Source organism: Lethenteron reissneri, chromosome 26 (genome assembly GCF_015708825.2).
Source record: "Lethenteron reissneri isolate LAM-NWPU_2019-01 chromosome 26, ASM1570882v1, whole genome shotgun sequence".
Classification (NCBI taxonomy): domain Eukaryota; kingdom Metazoa; phylum Chordata; class Hyperoartia; order Petromyzontiformes; family Petromyzontidae; genus Lethenteron; species Lethenteron reissneri.
Genome location: NC_083804.1, coordinates 16,241,239 through 16,257,387, shown reverse-complemented (window position 1 = coordinate 16,257,387; position 16,149 = coordinate 16,241,239). Strand labels below are relative to the sequence as shown.

General features: G+C 42.2%; 1 non-coding gene across 1 annotated transcript; it reads left to right on the top strand.

The window, feature by feature from the left end:
• The first annotated feature begins 15,720 nt into the window (after positions 1-15,720).
• On the top strand, positions 15,721-15,802 carry TRNAS-GCU (transfer RNA serine (anticodon GCU)). Its single transcript has one exon. It is a non-coding gene; the product is annotated as a tRNA-Ser (tRNA).
• Positions 15,803-16,149: the final 347 nt, after the last annotated feature.

Genomic DNA, 16,149 nt, shown 5'->3' with positions numbered 1-16,149 from the left:
ACCACACCTACACACACACGCCTACACACACACACCTACACACACACCTACACACACACACACGCCTACACACACACCTACACACACCCTACACACACACACGCCTACACACACACCTACACACACACCTACACACACACACACACCTACACACACGCACACGCCTACACACACGCACGCCTACACACACACACGCACGCCTACCACACACACACACGCTACACACCACACGTCTACACACACGCACGCTACACACACGCTACACACACACACGCCTACACACACCACACGCCTACACACACACACGTCTACACACACACACGCGTCTACACACACAGTGATGCATGGCTACTGCGGATCGTATCTGCTGCGTGTGCAGCCGTAATTCCCTACAAGACTACAATGGCCTGCATGGGAAATCGGCTTAGGGCTCCAGGATTACTGCGTTAAATACCCAACACGTAAACAGATGTAAACAAAGACAAAGATAAAGATCCCCCGTATGGCTCTTTAAACAGGCTGTTGGGGCAAGTGCTGTTAGCGAGCACCTATGGAGGCCTGCACGATACACGAGGGGGGTGGGTGGCCAGCACTACGCCCCACCGCCTTTGTCTCTCCATTGGCGATGATTTTACACACCGAACCAGAAACCAATTTGAGGCTGAGTCGACCTTGGGGAGGCCCAGGACCGGCTCAGATAATTATCCTCACTGGTGTTCGCGGGAATCGAACTTGGGTCGCCGGGTTCGTAGCGCAGCGCTCTAACCCCGACACTGCCGCTCCCCGCAAACACAGACATACAGACCCTGACAAAGACACAAAGACACAAAGATCCCCCGTGTAGCCTTGAACAGACCGTGGGGGCAAGTGCTGTTCGCGAGCACCTATGAAGGCCGAAAACATACACGGAAACACACACGGACATACATGCATTCAGACACACACACAGACAGACACACACACACAGACACACACACAGACATACACACACGGATACAGGGACACACGGCCGCACAGATGAACCGATATAAACGCGCAATGACAGCCCCCCCCCCCCCCCCCCCCCCCGTTAGCAGCAGGAGCCATAAATCACCGCACTGCCTCCACGCGCGCCGCCTCGGAAGCAGATTACAGCGGGGGTCTACACAGCCCCCTTGCACCCCCCCCCCACCACCACCACATCTCCACGGACCATCCTCCCCCACTGCCCCCCCCACCCAAATCCGTCCTGCCCCCCACCGCCAGCCCCTCTTTGCCCGTCCGTGATGGTGGTTTACATGTCGGAGAGACGCGGTGCCACCGTTCCGAACTGAGCTTCCCCTCCACGCGACCACGGGAATGATGGAACTCACGACCTCCTGTGTACCAGGCGAGGGAGTCCACATCTCCTAGCCACCGTGATGATGATGAGAGAGACACGCAAACTCCAAATATACAGCAGCAGCAGGCGTCAGGGTCGGGATCGAACCCACGACCTCCTGTGTACCAGGCGAGGGAGTCCACATCTCCTAGCCACCGTGATGATGATGAGAGAGACACGCAAACTCCAAATATACAGCAGCAGCAGGCGTCAGGGTCGGGATCGAACCCACGACCTCCTGTACACCAGGCGAGGGAGTCCACATCTCCTAGCCACCGTGATGATGATGAGAGAGACACGCAAACTCCAAATATACAGCAGCAGCAGGCGTCAGGGTCGGGATCGAACCCACGACCTCCTGTACACCAGGCGAGGGAGTTCACATCTCCTAGCCACCGTGATGATGATGAGAGAGACACGCAAACTCCAAATATACAGCAGCAGCAGGCGTCAGGATCGGGATCGAACCCACGACCTCCTGTACACCAGGCGAGGGAGTTCACATCTCCTAGCCACCGTGATGATGATGAGAGAGACACGCAAACTCCAAATATACAGCAGCAGCAGGCGTCAGGGTCGGGATCGAACCCACTACCTCCTGTACACCAGGCGAGGGAGTTCACATCTCCTAGCCACCGCGGCGACCTCAATGAGGAGCCGACTGTGGAAACAGGGGAGCCCCCCCCTCTCTTTCTCTCCTACGACAAAATCAGAATCTCCGTTTAGACTGGAGGCGCCACGGTAGCTAGGAGATGTTAACTCGCTCGCCTGGTGCACATGAGGTCGTGGGTTCGATCGCCGACCCTGCCGCCTGCTGCTGTATATGTGGAGTTTGCGTGTTTCTCTCTCTCTCATCATCATCACGGTGGCTAGGAGATGTTAACTACCTCGCCTGGTATACAGGAGGTCGTGGGTTTGATCGCCGACCTTGCCGCCTGCTGCTGTATATTTGGAGTTTGCGTGTCTCTCTCTCTCTCATCACGGTGGCTAGGAGATATTAACTACCTCGCCTGGTACGCAGGAGGTCGTGAGTTCGATCGCCGACTCTGACGCCTGCTGCTGTATATATTTGGAGTTTCTATGTCTCTCTCTCTCATCATCATCAACACGGTGGCTAGGAGATGTTAACTACCTCGCCTGGTACGCAGGAGGTCGTGAGTTCGGTCTCCGACCCTGCCGCCTGCTGCTGTATATTTGGAGTTTGCGTGTCTTTCTCTCTCTCATCATCACGGTGGCTAGGAGATGTTAACTACCTCGCCTGGTACACAGGAGGTCGTGAGTTCGGTCTCCGACCCTGCCGCCTGCTGCTGTATATTTGGAGTTTGCGTGTCTCTCTCTCTCTCGGTGGTCGCGTGGATTTTTCTCTGGGCCCTCCGATTATCACCTACACATTTATATTCGGCTGCTGTAAAATGTCCACGTGATAAGCCACTTCGTTGAACTCGCAGAAGTGGCCAGGTCGCTTCTGAATCAGAGCTACACAATAGGGTCCTTACGTGCTGAAATAAAAACATTTGTTTGAATCTGATGAAGCCGCATGCGTCTCTTTAATTTCTTTCTTCACAGATGTCCGGGAAGGTGTTGGGGGGTTCAGGGACTTACACCGGCAAAACAACACCAGCGAGGATGCAAGAGTAAGATAGAGATACGTTAAGCAAATCAGCAATAAACAAATACTCTTTGGTTCTTTCGGTAAAGTCACGTAGACAGAAAATGTCATAGATCACGACGTTTCGAGGCAGTTCTCCTGCTGTGTTTGTCTCACCTGATGACGGTTGCTTGTGTTGCGATCGAAACGTCGGGATCTATGAATTTTCTACCCACGTGACTTTACCGAGTGTGGATTCCTGCAGTCACGAAAGCGTCAAATCAAGATTAAGCAAATAGATTAACGCGGTGGCTTTCGCGACCAAAAGTTTCCATAATAGACGGGTTTTTTAATAACCCAGCGTGTAATGGATACCCGTTGTAATGTATATGCATTCATTAACCAAACCCCACGGCCTCACAAGTGGCGTCATCACATCTACCCATCTATTTCAGGATAGAAACAGGAGGATCCTCCACGAATCTGGCTGTCGCCTGATGACGCTGGTTGTAATTACTGGCGAAACGTCGTACCTCGATTGTAAATGTTGTCGATTTGCCCTCCAACACACAAGCGGTGTTGCTGTACTAGTATACTACACTATACACTACACACTAGTGCTGTACTAGTATACTACACTATACACTACACACTAGTGCTGTACTAGTTACTACCTACACACTAGTGCTGTACTAGTATACTACACTATACACTACACACTAGTGCTGTACTAGTATACTACACTATACACTACACACTAGTGCTGTACTAGTATACTACACTATACACTACACACTAGTGCTGTACTAGTATACTACACTATACACTACACACTAGTGCTGTACTAGTATACTACACTATACACTACACACTAGTGCTGTACTAGTATACTACACTATACACTACACACTAGTGCTGTACTAGTATACTACACTACACACTAGTGCTGTACTAGTATACTACACTATACACTACACACTAGTGCTGTACTAGTATACTACACTATACACTACACACTAGTGCTGTACTAGTATACTACACTATACACTACACACTAGTGCTGTACTAGTATACTACACTATACACTACACACTAGTGCTGTACTAGTATACTACACTATACACTACACACTAGTGCTGAACTAGTATACTACGCTATACACTACACACTAGTGCTGTACTAGTATACTACACTATACACTACACACTAGTGCTGTACTAGTATACTACACTATACACTACACACTAGTGCTGTACTAGTATACTACACTATACACTACACACTAGTGCTGTACTAGTATACTACACTACACACTAGTGCTGTACTAGTATACTACACTATACACTACACACTAGTGCTGTACTAGTATACTACACTATACACTACACACTAGTGCTGTACTAGTATACTACACTACACTACACACTAGTGCTGTACTAGTATACTACACTATACACTACACACTAGTGCGGTACTAGTATACTACACTATACACTACACACTAGTGCTGTACTAGTATACTACACTATACACGACACACTAGTGCTGTACTAGTATACTACACTATACACTACACACTAGTGCTGTACTAGTATACTACACTATACACTACACTACACACTATACACTAGTGCTGTACTAGTATACTACACTATACACTACACACTAGTGCTGTACTAGTATACTACACTATACACTACACACTAGTGCTGTACTAGTATAACTACACTACACACTAGTGCTGTACTAGTATACTACACTATACACACACACTAGTGCTGTACTAGTATACTACACTATACACTACACACTAGTGCTGTACTAGTATACTACACTATACACTACACACTAGTGCTGTACTAGTATACTACAGCTATACACTACACACTAGTGCTGTACTAGTATACTACACTATACACTACACACTAGTGCTGTACTAGTATACTACACTATACACTACACACTAGTGCTGTACTAGTATACTACACTATACACTACACACTAGTGCTGTACTAGTATACTACCTACACTACACACTAGTGCTGTACTAGTATACTACACTATACACTACACACTAGTGCTGTACTAGTATACTACACTACAACACTAGTGCTTATAGTATACTACACTATACACTACAACACTAGTGCTGTACTAGTATACTACACTATACACTACACACTAGTGCTGTACTAGTATACTACACTATACACTACACACTAGTGCTGTACTAGTATACTACACTATACACTACACACTAGTGCTGTACTAGTATACTACACTATACACTACACACTAGTGCTGTACTAGTATACTACACTATACACTACACACTAGTGCTGTACTAGTATACTACACTATACACTACACACTAGTGCTGTACTAGTTTACTACACTATACACTACACACTAGTGCTGTACTAGTATACTACACTATACACTACACACTAGTGCTGTACTAGTATACTACACTATACACTACACACTAGTGCTGTACTAGTATACTACGCTATACACTACACACTAGTGCTGTACTAGTATACTACGCTATACACTACACACTAGTGCTGTACTAGTATACTACGCTATACACTACACACTAGTGCTGTACTAGTATACTACACTATACACTACACACTAGTGCTGTACTAGTATACTACACTATACACTACACACTAGTGCTGTACTAGTATACTACACTATACACTACACACTAGTGCTGTACTAGTATACTACACTATACACTACACACTAGTGCTGTACTAGTATACTACACTATACACTACACACTAGTGCTGTACTAGTATACTACACTATACACTACACACTAGTGCTGTACTAGTATACTACACTATACACTACACACTAGTGCTGTACTAGTATACTACACTATACACGACACACTAGTGCTGTACTAGTATACTACACTATACACTACACACTAGTGCTGTACTAGTATACTACACTATACACTACACACTAGTGCTGTACTAGTATACTACACTATACACTACACACTAGTGCTGTACTAGTATACTACACTATACACTACACACTAGTGCTGTACTAGTATACTACACTATACACTACACACTAGTGCTGTACTAGTATACTACACTATACACTACACACTAGTGCTGTACTAGTATACTACGCTATACACTACACACTAGTGCTGTACTAGTATACTACGCTATACACTACACACTAGTGCTGTACTAGTATACTACACTATACACTACACACTAGTGCTGTACTAGTATACTACACTATACACTACACACTAGTGCTGTACTAGTATACTACACTATACACTACACACTAGTGCTGTACTAGTATACTACACTATACACTACACACTAGTGCTGTACTAGTATACTACACTATACACTACACACTAGTGCTGTACTAGTATACTACACTATACACTACACACTAGTGCTGTACTAGTATACTACACTATACACTACACACTAGTGCTGTACTAGTATACTACACTATACACTACACACTAGTGCTGTACTAGTATACTACACTATACACTACACACTAGTGCTGTACTAGTATACTACGCTATACACTACACACTAGTGCTGTACTAGTATACTACGCTATACACTACACACTAGTGCTGTACTAGTATACTACACTATACACTACACACTAGTGCTGTACTAGTATACTACACTATACACTACACACTAGTGCTGTACTAGTATACTACACTATACACTACACACTAGTGCTGTACTAGTATACTACACTATACACTACACACTAGTGCTGTACTAGTATACTACACTACACACTAGTGCTGTACTAGTATACTACACTATACACTACACACTAGTGCTGTACTAGTATACTACACTATACACTACACACTAGTGCTGTACTAGTGACGAATTGGCACGTTCTGTTTACGTGACAAACCTTACTAGTTGGCTGTGTCGGGTGGTGGCGAGTTGAACGACGCATTTATTGATTTACGCGATTCAACCCCAACAAAAAACTTCCATTATGATTCTATACCATTGAAGTGCACACTTAGCGCGTGGATTTCTTTCCGTATTGTTGTTGTTGCACATTTGTCAACATCGAATGTAAGCTTTTTGGGGCAAGGCAGCATAACAACAATAACAACAAAAGAGGATGCGACCTTCAGAAAAGCTCGCAAACAGCACAGTCTGGTGAAGGCCATACGGGAGCAGGGGGGGGGGGGGGAATTCATATTCTTGGTTCTTTGGAGAAAGTCTCGTAGATAAAAAAAATTAAAATAAAAGAAATTACAAATAAAAGCAAAAACCCACGACGTTTCTATCGCAACACAAGCGGTTTTCATCAGGGGGTGAGTGCCTTCTCAATCTTTGCTGCCTCTCTCTCTCTTGCTCTCCCTCTCTCGGTCTCTATCTCTGCGTTCCTCCTCCTTATCCGTGCGCTCAAGACATGCTTCCTGTCGTTTTCTCATCATGCCCTCCCCCTTTCACCGGAACAAAGTTCCCCCTCCACATTAAGCGGTCACCTTTGGCTCGCTAAGTTTACACTCGCTAAGTTTACACTCGCTAAGTTTACACTCGCTAAGTTTACACTCGCTAAGTTTACACTCGCTAAGTTTACACTCGCTAAGTTTACACTCACTAAGTTTACACTCACTAAGTTTACACTCGCTAAGTTTACACTCACTAAGTTTACACTCGCTAAGTTTACACTCGCTAAGTTTACACCCGCTAAGTTTACACCCACTAAGTTTACACTCACTAAGTTTACACTCACTAAGTTTACACTCGCTAAGTTTACACTCACTAAGTTTACACTCACTAAGTTTACACTCACTAAGTTTACACTCGCTAAGTTTACACTCGCTAAGTTTACACTCGCTAAGTTTACACTCGCTAAGTTTACACTCGCTAAGTTTACACTCACTAAGTTTACACTCACTAAGTTTACACCCGCTAAGTTTACACTCGCTAAGTTTACACTCGCTAAGTTTACACTCACTAAGTTTACACTCGCTAAGTTTACACTCACTAAGTTTACACTCGCTAAGTTTACACTCGCTAAGTTTACACTCGCTAAGTTTACACTCGCTAAGTTTACACTCGCTAAGTTTACACTCGCTAAGTTTACACTCGCTAAGTTTACACTCGCTAAGTTTACACTCGCTAAGTTTACACTCGCTAAGTTTACACTCACTAAGTTTACACTCACTAAGTTTACACTCGCTAAGTTTACACTCGCTAAGTTTACACTCGCTAAGTTTACACTCGCTAAGTTAACACTCACTAAGTTAACACCCACTAAGTTAACACTCACTAAGTTAACACTCACTAAGTTAACACCCACTAAGTTAACACTCACTAAGTTTACACTCACTAAGTTTACACTCACTAAGTTTACACTCGCTAAGTTTACACTCACTAAGTTTACACTCACTAAGTTAACACCCACTAAGTTAACACTCACTAAGTTTACACTCACTAAGTTTACACTCGCTAAGTTTACACTCGCCTAAGTTTACACTCGCTAAGTTACACTCGCTAAGTTTACACCCACTAAGTTAACACTCACTAAGTTTACACTCGCTAAGTTTACACTCGCTAAGTTTACACTCACTAAGTTTACACTCGCTAAGTTAACACTCACTAAGTTTACACTCGCTAAGTTTACACTCGCTAAGTTTACACTCGCTAAGTTACACTCACTAAGTTTACACTCACTAAGTTTACACCCACTAAGTTTACACTCGCTAAGTTTACACTCGCTAAGTTTACACTCACTAAGTTTACACTCGCTAAGTTTACACTCACTAAGTTACACTCACACTCACTAAGTTTACACTCGCTAAGTTTACACTCACTAAGTTTACACTCGCTAAGTTACACTCGCTAAGTTACACTCGCTAAGTTTACACTCGCTAAGTTTATACTCACTAAGTTTACACTCACTAAGTTTACACTCGCTAAGTTTACACTCACTAAGTTTACACTCACTAAGTTTACACTCACTAAGTTTACACTCGCTAAGTTTACACTCACTAAGTTTACACTCACTAAGTTTACACTCACTAAGTTTACACTCGCTAAATTTACACTCACTAAGTTTACACTCACTAAGTTTACACTCACTAAGTTTATACTCACTAAGTTTACACTCGCTAAGTTTACACTCGCTAAGTTTACACTCACTAAGTTTACACTCACTAAGTTTACACTCACTAAGTTTACACTCACTAAGTTTATACTCACTAAGTTTACACTCGCTAAGTTTACACTCGCTAAGTTACACTCACTAAGTTTACACTCACTAAGTTTACACTCACTAAGGTTTACATCCACTAAGTTGACATCGCTAAGTTTACACTCACTAAGTTTACACTCACTAAGTTTACACTCACTAAGTTTACACTCACTAAAGTTTACAATCACTAGTTACACTCGCTAAGTTACACTCACTAAGTTTACACTCGCTAAGTTTACACTCACTAAGTTTACACTCACTAAGTTTTACACTCACTAGTTTACACTCACTAAGTTTACACTCGCTAAGTTTTACACTCACTAAGTTTACACTCACTAAGTTTACACTCACTAAGTTTACACCTCACTAAGTTTACACTCACTAAGTTTACACTCGCTAAGTTTACACTCGCTAAGTGTTACACTCACTAAGTTTACACTCACTAAGTTACACTCACTAAGTTTACACTCGCTAAGTTACACTCGCTAAGTTTACACTCGCTAAGTTTACACTCACTAAGTTTACACTCACTAAGTTTACCCTCGCTAAGTTTACACTCACTAAGTTTACACCCACTAAGTTTACACTCGCTAAGTTTACACTCACTAAGTTTACACTCACTAAGTTTACACTCGCTAAGTTTACACTCACTAAGTTTACACCCACTAAGTTTACACCCACAAAGTTTACACTCGCTAAGTTTACACTCGCTAAGTTTACACTCGCTAAGTTTACACTCACTAAGTTTACACTCGCTAAAGTTTACACTCACTAAGTTTACACTCGCTAAGTTTACACTCACTAAGTTTACACCCACTAAGTTACACTCACTAAGTTTACACTCACTAAGTTTTACACTCGCTAAGTTTACACTCGCTAAGTTTACACTCGCTAAGTTTACACTCGCTAAGTTTACACTCACTAAGTTTACACTCGCTAAGTTTACACTCACTAAGTTTACACTCACTAAGTTTACACTCACTAAGTTTACACCCACTAAGTTTACACTCACTAAGTTTACACTCGCTAAGTTTACACTCGCTAAGTTTACACTCGCTAAGTTTACACTCACTAAGTTTACACTCGCTAAGTTTACACTCACTAAGTTTACACTCGCTAAGTTTACACTCACTAAGTTTACACCCACTAAGTTTACACTCGCTAAGTTTACACTCGCTAAGTTTACACTCGCTAAGTTTACACTCACTAAGTTTACACCCACTAAGTTTACACTCGCTAAGTTTACACCCACTAAGTTTACACTCACTAAGTTTACACTCACTAAGTTTACACTCGCTAAGTTTACACTCACTAAGTTTACACTCGCTAAGTTTACACTCACTAAGTTTACACTCACTAAGTTTACACTCACTAAGTTTACACTCGCTAAGTTTACACTCACTAAGTTTACACCCACTAAGTTTACACTCGCTAAGTTTACACTCACTAAGTTTACACTCACTAAGTTTACACTCACTAAGTTTACACTCACTAAGTTTACACTCGCTAAGTTTACACTCGCTAAGTTTACACTCACTAAGTTTACACTCACTAAGTTTACACTCGCTAAGTTTACACTCGCTAAGTTTACACTCACTAAGTTTACACTCGCTAAGTTTACACTCACTAAGTTTACACTCACTAAGTTTACACTCACTAAGTTTACACTCGCTAAGTTTACACTCACTAAGTTTACACCCACTAAGTTTACACTCGCTAAGTTACACTCGCTAAGTTTACACTCGCTAAGTTTACACTCGCTAAGTTTACACTCGCTAAGTTTACACTCGCTAAGTTTACACTCGCTAAGTTTACACTCGCTAAGTTTACACTCGCTAAGTTTACACTCGCTAAGTTTACACTCGCTAAGTTTACACTCGCTAAGTTTACACTCGCTAAGTTTACACCCGCTAAGTTTACACTCGCTAAGTTTACACTCGCTAAGTTTACACCCACTAAGTTTACACTCGCTAAGTTTACACTCACTAAGTTTACACTCGCTAAGTTTACACTCACTAAGTTTACACCCACTAAGTTTACACTCACTAAGTTTACACTCACTAAGTTTACACTCGCTAAGTTTACACCATCGCTAAGTTTACACTCACTAAGTTTACACCCACTAAGTTTACACTCGCTAAGTTTACACTCGCTAAGTTTACACTCGCTAAGTTTACACTCGCTAAGTTTACACTCGCTAAGTTTACACTCACTAAGTTTACACTCACTAAGTTTACACTCGCTAAGTTTACACTCACTAAGTTTACACTCACTAAGTTTACACTCACTAAGTTTACACTCACTAAGTTTACACTCACTAAGTTTACACTCGCTAAGTTTACACTCACTAAGTTTACACTCACTAAGTTTACACTCGCTAAGTTTACACTCGCTAAGTTTACACTCGCTAAGTTTACACTCGCTAAGTTTACACTCGCTAAGTTTACACTCACTAAGTTTACACTCGCTAAGTTTACACTCGCTAAGTTTACACTCGCTAAGTTTACACTCGCTAAGTTTACACTCGCTAAGTTTATACTCGCTAAGTTTACACTCGCTAAGTTTACACTCGCTAAGTTTACACTCGCTAAGTTTACACTCACTAAGTTTACACTCGCTAAGTTTACACTCGCTAAGTTTACACTCACTAAGTTTACACTCGCTAAGTTTACACTCGCTAAGTTTACACTCGCTAAGTTAACACTCGCTAAGTTTACACTCACTAAGTTTACACTCGCTAAGTTTACACTCACTAAGTTTACACTCACTAAGTTTACACTCGCTAAGTTTACACTCACTAAGTTTACACTCGCTAAGTTTACACTCGCTAAGTTTACACTCGCTAAGTTTACACTCGCTAAGTTTACACTCGCTAAGTTTATACCCACTAAGTTTACACTCACTAAGTTTACACTCGCTAAGTTTATACCCACTAAGTTTACACTCACTAAGTTTACACTCGCTAAGTTTACACTCACTAAGTTTACACTCACTAAGTTTACACTCGCTAAGTTTACACTCGCTAAGTTTACACTCACTAAGTTTACACTCGCTAAGTTTACACTCGCTAAGTTTACACTCACTAAGTTTTCACTCACTAAGTTTACACTCGCTAAGTTTACACTCGCTAAGTTTACACTCACTAAGTTTACACTCACTAAGTTTACACTCGCTAAGTTTACACTCGACTAAGTTTACACTCACTAAGTTTACACTCGCTAAGTTTACATCGCTAAGTTACACCGCTAAGTTACACTCACTAAGTTTACACTCGCTAAGTTTTTACACTCGCTAAGTTTACACCCCTAAGTTTACACTCGCTAAGTTACACTCGCTAAGTTTCACTCGCTAAGTTTACACTCGCTAAGGTTTACACTCGCCTAAGTTTACACTCGCTAAGTTTACACTCGCTAAGTTGTTACACTCGCTAAGTTTACCCTCGCTAAGTTTACACTCGCTAAGTTTACACTCGCTAAGTTTACACTCGCTAAGTTTACACTCGCTAAGTTTACACTCGCTAAGTTTACACTCGCTAAGTTTACACTCGCTAAGTTTACACTCGCTAAGTTTACACTCGCTAAGTTTACACTCGCTAAGTTACACTCGCTAAGTTTACACTCGCTAAGTTTACACTCGCTAAGTTTTACACTCGCTAAGTTACACTCGCTAAGTTTACACTCGCTAAGTTTACACTCGCTAAGTTTACACTCGCTAAGTTTACACTCGCTAAGTTTACACTCGCTAAGTTACACTCGCTAAGTTACACTCGCTAAGTTTACACTCGCTAATTTACACTCGCTAAGTTTACACTCGCTAATGTTACACTCGCTAAGTTTACACTCGCTAAGTTTACACTCACTAAGTTTACACTCACTAAGTTTACACTCGCTAAGTTTACACTCGCTAAGTTTACACCCACTAAGTTTACACACTTTTTTTCCCTCTTCATATTCCCATCACGTGGTTTTCACTCATTTCACATTCACTCATTCACTCAATCCATTCATCATCGTTCACCGCCATTAATTTCGCTTTTCAACCGAATTCGTGCATCACAGATTCAGCGCCCCCCCCCCCCCCCCCCCCCCATATCTATTTCATTCTGCACATCTTCACCGTCGCATCCGTATTGCACCGTTGTTAATTGTGCGTGCAAAGAGCCTTGGACAAGGCGCTGCGACAAATCCCTTTAAGATAAGATGAGATGCCCTGCGCGACACCACTGCCGACCCCCAGGCCGAGGAAGCCACGAAAGCATTCTTTGGTTCTTTCGGTAAAGTCACGTATAAAGATAAAATAATAAAGATAAAGTAATAAATTAAATAATAGCATTTATTTTTTATTTTAGCTTTATACGTGACTTTACCGAAAGAACCAAAGAATAATTCCTGCAGTCACGAAAGCTCCAAAATTAAGATAAAATATTAAATTAAATAATAGCATACGACGTTTCGATTGCAACACAAGCAACCGTCATCAGGTGTAAATGAAATAGCGACATAAAATCTAACCAGAAAACTATAGACAGACATATAAGCAGACAGATATCACCAAGATACACAGAGAGGGTAACACAGGTACAGAGAGAGAGATCGTCTCTGTGGCGTTGCCTTAAATATACAGAGGGGGGCGGAGGCAGAGAGAGGGAGGGGTTATAGACAAAAAAATTAACATGTCACGAAAGCATCTTGGTGAGAAGTTCATTTCCTACGTGCAGCGTTGCGACCTCGTTTCAGCGCGCCAGTCGATGCGTTCCCGAGGAGCTTTGCCACGACACAACGCGTGCAGCTCCTTCTTTTTAAATCCTTTATATTAAGTTCACTTGCTTGCTTGCGTGCTTGCTTGCTTGCTTGCGTGCTTGCTTGCATGCTTGCTTGCTTGCTTAGGACCGTGCAAATATTTCGGTCGTTTTTTAACCCACTTCCCGTGATCCAATCGAGCTGACATTTTCCACACAGACTCGTTGTGCCAGACAATTATTGTTCGCGAAAAAAATTCCCAAAATTGTACACTTTTTAGGCAAAAAAAAATTTCTTTTACATTTATTCAAATGGAACTCATTCATGGCTTTGGTTAAACGTCACAGTATAGGAGCCCAGAGCGTAACTTTCCACAGGCCGTGGCGGAGTAGCGCAGTTGGTAGCGCCCTCGCTTCCCATGCCAAAGGTCGCGGGATCGTCCTCCACAGGCGAATATATTTTGAAATCCTTTATATTAAGTTCGCTTGCTTGCTTAGGAACGTGCAAATCTTTCTCTCGTTTTTTAACCCACTTCCCGTGATCCAATCGAGCTGACATTTTCCACACAGACTCGTTGTGTGTGACAATTAATTTTCGTTAAAAAAATCCCAAATTATACACTGTTTAGGGAAAACAAATTAAATATTTAATTACCAATTGCTTAATGGTGGCAGACAATCATCTGACCCATAGGTGGCAGCCATCTCAAGCCAGAGGACGAGAGGACTCTAGCCGCCACGCATATAAAGGATTTATATTGAAAAACTTAGTTTTTACGGGTTTACTTGTTATTAAATCCTTTATATTAAGTTCACCTGCTTGCGTGCTTGCGTGCTTGCTTGCTTGCTTAGGACCGTGCAAATCTTTCGGTCGTTTTTTAACCCACTTCCCGTGATCCAATCGAGCTGACATTTTCCACACAGACTCGTTGTGCCAGACAATTATTGTTCGCGAAAAAAATTCCCAAAATTTTACACTTTTTAGGCAAAAAAAATTTATTTTACATTTATTCAAATAGAACTCATTCATGGCTTTGGCTAAACGTCACAGTATAGGAGCCCAGAGCGTAACTTTCCACAGGCCGTGGCGGAGTAGCGCAGTTGGTAGCGCCCTCGCTTCCCATGCCAAAAGTCGCGGGATCGTCCTCCACAGGCGAATATATTTTGAAATCCTTTATATTAAGTTCGCTTGCTTGCTTAGGAACGTGCAAATCTTTCGCTCGTTTTTTAACCCACTTCCCGTGATCCAATCGAGCTGACATTTTCCACACAGACTCGTTGTGTGTGACAATTAATTTTCGTTAAAAAATCCCAAATTTTACACTGTTTAGGGAAAACAAATTAAATATTTAATTACCAATTGCTTAATGGTGGCAGAGAATCATCTGACCCATAGGTGGCAGCCATCTCAAGCCAGAGGACGAGAGGACTCTAGCCGCCACGCATATAAAGGATTTATAGTGAAAAACTTTGTTTTTACGGGTTTACTTGTTTTTAAATCCTTTATATTAAGTTCACTTGCTTGCGTGCTTGCTTGCTTGCTTAGGACCGTGCAAATCTTTTGGTCGTTTTTTAACCCACTTCCCGTGATCCAATCGAGCTGACATTTTGCACACAGACTCGTTGTGCGTGACAATGTATTTTCATGAAAAAAATTCCAACATTTTACACTTTTTAGGAAAAAATAATGGTATGACTGTGTGTGTGTGTGGAGCGGGGGGGGTCTGTTTGTATGCATGTGCGTGCAAGTCTTCATCCTGGTTCTGGTTGTATGTGCTTGCGTGTGTGAGTGCGTGGGACGAGGTGGCCGAGTGGTTAAGGCGATGGACTGCTAATCCATTGTGCTCTGCACGCGTGGGTTCGAATCCCACCTTCGTCGCGATAATTTTTTTTTATCTTTTATATTAAGTTCACTTGCTTGCTTGCTTGCGTGCTTACGACCGTGCAAATCTTTCGGTCGTTTTTTATCCCGCTTCCCGTGATCCAATCGAGCTGACATTTGCACACAGACTCGTGCGTGAAAATTTATTTTGTGAAAAAATGTTCCCACTTTTTAGGGATTTTTTTTATATTTAATTACCAATTGCTTAATGGTGGCAGGCAATCATCTGAGCCATAGGTGGCAGCTATCTCAAGCCAGAGGACGAGAGGACTCTAGCCGCCACGCATGTAATGGATTTATAGTAAAAAACTTTGTTTTTACTGGTTAATTTTTTTAATGTCCCC